General features: G+C 32.4%; 1 protein-coding gene across 4 annotated transcripts in view; it reads right to left on the bottom strand.

The window, feature by feature from the left end:
* Positions 1-6,957, bottom strand: part of LOC106459651 — an 18,976-nt gene extending 12,019 nt beyond the window's left edge. Inside the window, exon 1 of one of the 4 annotated variants that reach the window (XM_013919288.2) lies at positions 6,830-6,957. The gene's annotated coding sequence lies outside the window, so the exon portion shown is untranslated. Of the gene's footprint in view, positions 1-6,544; positions 6,569-6,829 lie in introns of those variants that run through there. The other 3 variants (XM_022386177.1, XM_022386178.1, XM_022386179.1) reach the window with 3 other exon arrangements.
* Positions 6,958-10,947: the final 3,990 nt, after the last annotated feature.

Here is a 10,947-nt window from a genome sequence, read left to right as displayed (position 1 = left end):
AAAAATGGGAAGTCTGCTTTAAGGGAAGCCAAAAGAAGCTGAACCCAAACCCCTGGGGGGGGGGGGCATGCTGGCACCCTCAACCAATTATAAAGTAAAATGCTCAGCATGAACCATAATATCCAGGGAGGGTGGGAAAACTAAATAAAGAGAGGAAGAACTATCATGTAACAAAGAAAGGTAGACTGGAAAATGAATTTAAAGTAAAAAGCATCAGCAATATAATCATAAATTATTAAAAAAGAAATCCACTTCAGAATTATAATTCTTAAGTTTATGAATGCGAAGCACATGAAAAACAAAAAAATGTCTGAATACGAGCACTACCACACAAGAAGTGATAGTTAGGTAGAATTGAGTAAAGGGAGTCACATGCATAACGAGAGTATGTAACACTATTATTGGTGGAGGATTGTTGCATGATGATTTGCATGAGAGATGCATTGGAATCAGTCAATTCCAATGGAGGGAAAGTAAAAGGCTTGTGGCATGCCTAATTTTTTTTGCATATAGAGGGCAGCACTGAACAAGAATAGCTATTTATGTGAGAAGAAATAAGGTACTGTATCAGAAAGATAGAGTGGAGGTATGTATGTGTAAAGTCTCTGAGATATCTTCATCATTCAATGAATCAAAAGGTCCAGACAACAGCTTTCAAAAAAAAAAAGAAGGAAGACAAATATTGGTTCAACCTAAATAAAATTACCATTAATTCTGGATAAGATAGCAATTATCAATTTATGCTATGGAAGTAGAACTATAGAAAACTTCTTTATGCTTGTTTTAACATACATAGAAATGTCAAAATGGCTGCCACTAACATTAATCCAAGTGACTTGATTCTCCACCAGGCAATTACAAGTGTTCTTGTCGTGTGTATAACACACTAAACTGTAAGCCCAAGCAGACAAGTATTTGCAGACCTAATTCATTACATCATCCATCAAAATATTTAAAGAAAGTTTAAAGTAACAGTACACATCACCTTATCAGTGAACCATTTTATAAGTTTTCAAACTATTACAGAAATACACCTCTGAAAAAAAAAGGACCTGGGCTTTCAAAGCTGCTATTTAGTTTCTGTAAAATTCAAACTCCCACTCCCAGTGTTAAAATATCACCATTCAAACAGATGGAATCAGTCTATCCAAGTTGATAATTTTGAACACCTAAATCAAGTCATCCCTAGTTCTTCTGGAGACCAGGAAAGAAAAAAAAAGTTCACATTTTAAGTCTCTTTTCACAGCTGAATTTTATTTTAAATCAAGTATAATTCTAATGACCCATCTCTACATTATTTACTGTAAGAAAATTAAAGCTGAAAATTCTCCAATGAGCTAGGCTTAACCACAATCTCAGAGAAGGTTGTGAGAAAACTTCACTTATTACTTTTAAATTGAATTTTCCCCACATAAATTACAAAACTATTATCTCTTTTCACCACAAACAAATGCCCAATAAGAGGTTTCAAGCACTTGTTAATAATAACAACTGAATCTTACTGTTTTCCACAACAATAATTTTCTTCTCACACAAAAAATGTCCTTTTCAACTTTCATATCAATTGAAACATTTTGAATTTCACTTCCCAATTTTTGTTCATCATTAATAGTTCATCTGTACTTTAATTAAAGGGGAATTATAGATAGAATCAACCATTCTCAGCATCTTAGTATTATCTGTGAATTTGAAAACAGTAGTACTCAAATAGCAAAAAAAAAAACCTCTTTGACACAACTATCAGACACAAAAGAACCCCACTAGTCATATTTTCACAAATGGAGAAATATCCATTGATTGCCACCAAAAATTTTATACTGCCAAGTTTATTTCCGAAGAATGTTTTTCTACTAAGCTTTTTCACCAATTTCATAGGAAATCAACTAGTAAGCTATATTTTCAATGTTTTAGTTTAGATATTTGCTAGAGGTCACATGATGATAATTAGTGTAGTGAGTAAAAGGTAAGAGCAGTACATTAATGAGTGGTTCAGTTCAATGCCAGTCAGTTAATAAGTAATCAGTTTTTAACTAAGTTATATCATTCAGTGAAATATATTCAATTCATTGAGAAGTTATTAAAATATATACATTGAGTAATGAATGTTGATTTAAGTCAGTATCAGAAAAGTTATTCAGCTTAGTATTCACAGTGATGAAAGTTACTATGTAATATATATTCAATTACACAAGATTTTCTATGGAATTTTACATGCAAGTTTATTTGTAAGTCAAACATAGTAACACTAGCAAGGAATTTCTGTTGAAACGTTAATTGTGAACTTAGGCCTACAACTTATGTCAAAGTGAACATAACCTGTAGAAACATTAAAGAAGAAACAAACTAAGTTGTTATTGTTTTTAACTACACTTAACATTATGTTTACTAAATCTTCCAAAAGAACCCAACCAAAAACAGAATATGTTACAACATCATGTAATACTTTATCAAAAGCTGGATAAAAGTGAGTGTGATGGTTCATGGATTGGTGTTAGAATCTGGAATGGTCAATGGTTATCAGAGTTCTGAAATGATTGGGTTAGCAGTAAAGATGTCACCTTCACAGGTTGTAAGCCTTAAAAGCTCAAATCAAAGATTGTTTTTAAAAATAACTATTTATAAGAGGATGCACTAATGTGTCAAAACTAGTTTCTCTGTTATCATATATCTGACAGTTTGTTCTGTTTACTGTGGTTTTTCATTAAGATATATTGTTTTACACCATATGATAGCATAACACCTGAGGGATAACAAAAGGCCCCTGGGCTCATCATGACTGTCCCATTCATTTCATCTGCTTCTATCAAGCTTAGACTCCTCAAGTACTCATCAAGCCCTCTCTTGAACTCTCCCAATCCTGTTTCATTTAACAGATTTGAAAGCAATCTATACCAAAAGTTGACTATCCTGTTCAAAAAATAAAATTTCCTTCTATCCTGCCAATTCTTAAATCTGTGTTTCATAGTCCTACCACTCTTACATAAAATGAGAAGAAAAAAAATATGATGATACATCAATTCTATCAATTCCCTTTATCATTTTGAACACTTCAATAAGATAACCTCTAACACGGGTTGCCAACTATCCATAAATTTATGAATAGTCAGTAAATGAATTTCACATTATAACACTGCCCATAAACCCATAAGTAGCAAAAAACTTTTTTTAATCCAATGTGCATAGTTGTGGTCAAAGTGCACATGCCACGACCTTTTACAGAGTGCCATTCAACATGGTATTAAGCATTTAATGTCAGAGTTATCAACTATCAATTTTACCATACATTGCTGATTTAGCAAAAATTCCTCATAAAAGAAAGTGAATACCAGATTCAATATAGAGGGATACTGAATAAGTGTTAATTTCCATTTGCAGATTCAAGAGATTATGCAAATACAATATGCAAGCTGTATAACAGACAAAAGTATTTTAATTTGCATTTTGCAGATTCAAGAGATTATGCAAATACAATATGCATGCCGTATGACAGACAAAAGTATTTTTATTGTTCACATGAATGAACATCACCTTGCCCTCGAATTTGTCAGAGTATAAATCAGAATGATGTCATCAATTTATAAAAATATCTTGACGGCAAATCTTTTGTAACAAATGCAATTTTTTGTGTACATCAGAATTGTACATTTTTCTAAATGATTACCATATTTCATGTATTTACATGTAGCAAATTTGAAACTATGCTCAACATACCTTCTCCGATGGACTGACCCATGCATATTTAGATAATGAAATCAGTAGCAAAATACAGTGGTTGTTAAATAAAGGTGGCTTTTTTGTAAATATAAAAAACACAATTGTAAGACTGACAACTTTGCCTCTATTAATTCTTTTCTCAAGAGAAAATAAATTTAAGGACCTCATATGACAGCCCCTCCATTCCAAGAATCATCCTAGTAGCCTTCCTTTGAACCCTTTCCAACGACTCAATGTCCTTTTTTTAAAGTAAAGAGCCCAAAACTGAATGCAATGTTCTAATTGAGGACTAACCAGATATCTGTACAAAAAACAATAACTTCTTTTCATTGATATTCAATATTACTTTAAATGCAACCCAAAATCCTATTTGCTTTCCCACTGACAACGAAACACTGCCAGGAAAACCTTAGAGAGTGACTGATCAAAATACTATAAACCTTTTCTTCCATAACACTATAGTTGATTTCCATCAAAGTGATAATTATAGTATAAACTTATTTAGCCCGCATGTATTACCATGCACTTAAATTAATTAAAGACATTTAAAGAAAATGGACATAACTTAGTTTTATCAGAGATACTGCCCAGAATTAAAAATGGGGATGAAGTTATAAGTAGTTCACTAGGGCTAAATGCTAGGCTTAGGTTAATATGTAAGGTTAAGCAGATTGGCTGGTTTAATTGTGGGGTCAGTTAAATGGAAGAAGGAGGCTATTTGGAATGGATGGTTTATATTTAAATAAGGTAGGGGCTGGCTTGTTTGCTAAGGCTATTAACTCAGCTGTAAAGAAAGTTTTAAACTAGGACTAGACAGTGGTGAGGGCTAGGAAAAACTGAATGCAAAAAGAATAAGACACAGAGAAAAGTTTAGCACAGGAAATGAGTATAGAAGTAGTTATAAGGATAGGCTTAATTGTTACTATTTTAATGCTAGAAGTATAAGAAATAAATTAGATTATCTTAGAGCACTGATAGGAATGGAGGATTTTTATATAAAGGGAATAACAAGAATATGGTTAGACATATATGATTTTGATCACATAATTTTTTTTCAAATACAGGCTATTTAATAGGGATGGAGTATTAAAGAGGGGAGGAGGAGGAGTGGCTTTATATGTAAAATGTAAGTTACATCCTGTTGAAGTTGAGGATATCAAAGATAATAGCAAAGTGATTGAATCCATTTGTGTTTCTATAAAGAGAAAAGGCTTTTAGTGGGAATTTGTTACAGACCACCAAATGAAACTTTACAATGAGATTAAGATTTCAGTTGTTAATGAAGTCATAATTATGGGTGATTTTAATTTCAGGCATATAGTTTGGGAAATTCTTGAATCAAACCATGAGGAAGAAAGGTTTTGGAAACTGTTAAGGATGGCTTTCTTCACCAGTTAGTCAAGGAACCTACTAGAAATGATGCTATTTTAGATTTATTGTTAACTTCAAATATAGAAATAATTGAGAGGGTGGAAACTGGGGAAAATCTGGGTGAAAGTGATCATTGCTCTCTTAGGTTCGATGTTTTGCTGCATAGGAGATAAGGAATAATTATATTTTGGTTATAAATTTCAAAAAAATAATTTTGAAGGGATGCAACAAGAGCTATCTGTTGTGAATTGGGCAGCTGAATTATTTGGAGACACTGATCAGATATGGAAAATGTTTAAAGATAAATTTTTAAATATTCAAGGTAAACATATTCCTTATAGAACAAAAATGGTGGCTGCAAGTAAAAACCAGTAAATTTGCTGATGACATTAAGGTCTTGGGTGTTGCTAGCTGTGAAGAGGATGCTGCTGATTTACAAAAGGATTTAGATTACTTAGTGGGTTGGAAAAATAAATGATAAATGGATTTTAATTACAATAAATGCAATATAATGCATGTTGGTTATCATAACTTGAAATATAAGTATAACTTGGATGGGAATAACTGTAACAGTGTCATGAATGAAAGTGATATTGGAATAATGGTTGATCAAACTCTTAAGCCATCCAAGCAGTGTGATGCTGCTAGTAACAGGACAAATAGTATTTTAGGTTGTATCTCCAGAAATATTGAATACAAGTCTAAAGAGGTTATAATATCATTGTTTAGATCATTGGTTAGGCCACATTTGGAGTATTGTGTTCAGGCTTGAGCTCCTTACCTTAGAAAGGATATTGAATTGTTGGAAAGGGTTCAGAGAGGGGCTATTAGGATGATAACTTTACTTTTCTAATAGGGTGGTTGGCCTCTGGAACAGGTTGCCTTTGGATGTGGTGGATGCAGTTAAAATATTTGAATGATAAGGGCTGGCTATTAGATTTTTTAAGGATTTAATTTAATGCATAGGGCAGCCTAGATGAACCAAATGGTATCTTGCTGTCCTCTATTGTCATATTATGTTTTGAGGTGTTATGTGCCATTACATAACTAAGTGTCAAGTACTAGCAAATGGGGTCATTAAATAAATTCTTATTGTTCATCTGCTTCAGTGGGTTTGTAACCATGGCATTACTATATTTTTGAAGCTTTCTTTCAAAAATATTTACTACTAAAACAATTTTTACGATCAATAGATTACATATGCTAGCCAGATATCTTGGCTTCAGTAACATAAGTGATAAGTTAATACTGTAAAACTAAAAGATAGAATAGTAACAATACTGCAATAGTAGTTAGTACTGTTCATCAGCGATTGCTCTTGAGTTATTAATACATAATATTGTTATTCTTCGCCCTCATCCTGTTTCAGCTTTTTACACGATAAAAGTTAAATCTTAAAAGTTAAAAATAAGAAAAAACAATAACAAACACAAGTGATTTATGATATAATCCAACACACTATTCAAATCACGCTCTTTGACTATGGTAGTGGTGGAATTCACCTACGTTATTTCTATTGCTTTTCGTTTAACTTTTAGCTATACTAGCCTAAAATTGAAACTGCAAACGCCTATACTTCTAAAAAGTAATATAAAGATACTACAATTTACAAATGACCGCAACAAGCAACTCTTTATGGAACCAAATGCCATCGATGGTGTAAAACTTTTCTATTCTAAATATAATCGTATAACAGAAAATAGATATTTTATCTTGCCATCAATTTTCACGAAAACATACTCACATTTACTAAAGATTAATCATTAATGTACCTGTCGCTGTTCTAGTTGTTTTAAGATATATAAATTTCATCCGGTCACAGTCAGCTGTAGCCTGTAAAAGTCTAATCAGTCTAACGCGTTGCTCTGCGCGATTTGTAAACATTGTACTGTAGAGACTCCTTTAGCGACATCTATTGTTAGTACAAGTATATTTAAACTATTTCACAAAAGGTTTTATCGGCTGTACAGAATAAAACTTTTATTTTGCTCAAAACGTTTCACCACGTTTACCTGACATCATCAGTTGTGATGAACAGCTGTAAAAAAGATAAACAAAAGCTATACTCTGTACAACCTATAAAACCTTTTGTTAAATTAAAAAAACAAAGATACACGGCTATTTCTAATATATAATTTATATTTAAAATAGTTTCTCACGTACAAACACGTTGATCACGCGAAATATCATTAACACCTTGTTAGAAATAAATGTCTTAGTAAAAGCAACTTGATGGGGGATTTTCTGGTTTATACTGCAAATCTGTGGGAAGGATATACAATCATATGTTCAACCCAATATCATACTTCGATTTTTACATCATAAGCTGTTTGGAAAAAGGTAAATTTCAGTTGATGTTCCTTTGCTAAAACTATCAATGCTTTGTCGCCCCCCAGTGGTACAGTGGCAAGTTTATAGACTTATAACGTTAAAAACCGGATTTCGATACCTGTGGTGGGCAAAGCACAGATAGCTTATTGTGTAGCTTTGTGTTGAGCTACAAACAAATAAACAATTCTTATCCTTGAATTATTTGATTTCCTTTTAGTTGTCCAGAAATAAAAAGGTACAAATTACGATATAAATTACTGATATTTTCATATAACGTACTAACCACTCGAAATATAGGCATAAGATATTCGTCTTGCTATCCTCCTCATCTTCAGCAGAAAGGTTTTGTGATGTCAGCAACTATACATTTATATTATTATAAAAACAATTACATGAATACTCATAAGTGCAAAATAAATTCACAGAGAAATAATAAAAAGAAGTAAGTTGAAACTTTCGTCTTGTATGATTACATTTTCACTAAAAATAAGGAGAGAAAGAAATGTGATATGAAAAATAAACATAGAATGAAATAATTAAAGTTGCATGTATCGCAGTTGAAATAATTATTCATTTTACCCTTTCATAACTGGTTTATCATATATATTTAGTAAAGTATATTCAGGTAATTTTTTATAAATTTTCGCTAGGTATTCTATGACACCGCTGATAAAAACTAGTACCAGTTTGGCCCCGTTTTTGTGTCTCCTCCCATTGACAGATGCGATATACTTTGGCGCGCGAATTTCCCTCAGAAACTGCTAGTGCTTGCCAACTAGAGGTTCGGAAGGTGTTACGCCACATAGAATTAGTTCCTGTCGCTCTTCGAACTCTGACTGAGTTTGTCAACAATGAAAGCAGCAATATACAATACGAACAGCTCAATAATCTGTAGTTAACAAAATAAAAGAAACACAATACACAGTCACAGAATTAGGGCATCTGTCTGTTATGAGTGTTTTGAAAGTGTAATAGACGTGTGAAGAAACCTTGAATAAATCTTTCATACCAGTGAACTAAGAGAGAAAGAAAATGTTAAAATAATCCTGAAGTTAAATTGAAACAAAGTTAATTCTACAGTTAAACCAAGTTAATTGGGCAAACCATTTGAGTCAAGGTGAAACTCACCAAAACACAGTGAAAACAAACTTGAAAAATAATGTAATCTATTCCGCTTAATACGAGTGAGCTTGTCATTAAATACCAAATGATAATAAAACCAAATTGCTCAAGCTATGCTCTTTGCACACGCAACCTAAAGCTATGTGCATTCCAGTGTAGGGGCATGAAGGTCTTGGGTCATTATCGGATTCGCCAACAGAAAAGACAGTTGTCTTTCTTATAATTCAATGGTGAAGTAAAAACTATTTTTTTTGTAAGAGATCATGCTTAATAGCCAGTTAGTGAATATGAATCTCGTCTCCACTAAAGTAAGGAAGATTGGGTTGTTGGTCTTTCAATAACAACAGCGAACTGACGAGTAGACATTAAAAAGAACTCTAGAAAATAAGACAATAAAACCTTAATTTTAACACAGCTCACTTTACTCACGTTTAACACATTGCACAGTACAAAAATACAAAATAATGAGAATATACACAAAATACACAGAAAAAGTATGAAATGTCTGTTAAAGCATAAATGAACACTTTAAATCTGCCCAACCTCTTTAAATAAAAGCAAAACATAATAAACTATACATTTGTACAAAGTACATTGGACGAAAAAATTTATGTTTATACAATATAAAATCTTCCATTTAAATCAGAAGCATTGATACACATATCATCACAAAATTAAACCCCTCTACAAAGAAAATATACATATGTATATACACTATAAACTAAAATAAATACATACATAAAATCATACTATAACTATATGTATAATTTATAGGTTAACTGGAATTGCTTACCTATAGGAGCTCCGACAACAAATACTCCAATTCAGGCATAAACTTTCAGTGCACTGTGGTGGTCTGGGAATTAATCTCTCTGACTCTAGCAAGAGTCTTCCAAGTTTTCGAGCGGTCATCTCTGAGACAATACGTTACTCTCTCTAGTTGTGTTAGCGTCTCTCTGTGCTTCATCAAACGCTCTTCTTCTTAGTTGTATATTTCCCAGGCCTCTGTCTACCTGGTTGTTGTTTTAGAACTGCTATAAAAGAACAGCAGAAACTGTTCTTTTACCTTGGTTTTTCGCTTGGTGGAGAGCTTCAACTTCTCTCTCCTTGTTTTTGTAGCTTTGGGAGGAGCTACTGCCTATGATGTAGAGGTCCTGGTGCCAGTGACAGTTATCTTCATCTCATATAGGATCTCCAATGCCAATGTGGATGTAGTTGCGGCTGTCACTTGAGCCATCACCAATGTATATCACTAATGTATCGAGACAGAGTACATTGGATACTGCTCAGAGTTGGAACAACCTTCCCACTTTGATGACTTTTGCGTTTGACCCAACTCTAGAAGGCCTTACTATAAGTGTTTTTACAGAGTCAAAATAAAAATCACATATGTAAATTTAGTAAGCTTTAAAGTTTAAGATTAATGTCCTTTTTAGAACAAGCCTAAAGTAAGGGGGGAGTAGGAAGAGCATGTCATGTGTTTTCTACCTTGTTATTTTAATATAGAAACTTTTCTATGTGTTTAATTTGAGCAGGTATGTGTACAGTTTCCAAATAACACATTTTGTCTTCTTTTGACGTTTCATGTTATTGGGGTGTATATGGGAGGTTCTTTTGGACACTTCGGTAAAATGAATGATGCAAAGTCCAGTTATAACGAGACATTTTATTTCTTGAACTTCAAGTTCTATAAATTAGCTTTAGTAGTGTTCACTAATAGACCTAAATTCACAGTAGACGCTAATACAGCAATTTCACTTACTTGCTAATTCACTCACTTTACAAAACGTAGGGCATATGTTTTATTACTGTTGAAAACACCAACTTAATAATCATAACACTAAAGAAATAATCTAACTATCTCAATCACATATTTCACTACTTCAAACTCAATGTAACTTGCTAATAAACTTAACAAGTAACTTAAAGAGTGTTTTATACAATTCATATCATTTCCTAAGCTTTCAAGAAGGTTCTGGAAATTAAACCACGCCCATAACTATACGTCAAACTTCCCTCGGTTCAAACAATGAAACAAATCTGAATTTAAATCGATATCCTATTGCCCTACAACACAGTTAATACTATCGTTAGCAATTCAAGCTTAGATTGTTCACCCTCTATTTTCAAGTAATGCTCCTCCACATAAAATACTCAAGAAGTACATACTTTTAAAACATATATCGAGAATACATAAAAAATACAAGGATATTTTGTTGTTTTAACTATGTAAGACATTTATACAATTGGAAATTGTATTTATATACAGGAAGATTGGGGAGTTTAAAGATTGTCATTTTCATTTTTGATAGATTTTCTGATTTGTGATAACAAAAGAACAACTGCTGTAAACAATACATAAAAATAAGTGTTTTTTTATTTGATCACTGGTTTTACTTTTCAACGAGT

Source organism: Limulus polyphemus, unplaced genomic scaffold (assembly GCF_000517525.1).
Source record: "Limulus polyphemus unplaced genomic scaffold, Limulus_polyphemus-2.1.2 Scaffold643, whole genome shotgun sequence".
NCBI classification, from domain to species: domain Eukaryota; kingdom Metazoa; phylum Arthropoda; class Merostomata; order Xiphosura; family Limulidae; genus Limulus; species Limulus polyphemus.
Note: the sequence above shows the minus strand (reverse complement) of the source record. Positions and strands in the feature narration are given on the sequence as shown.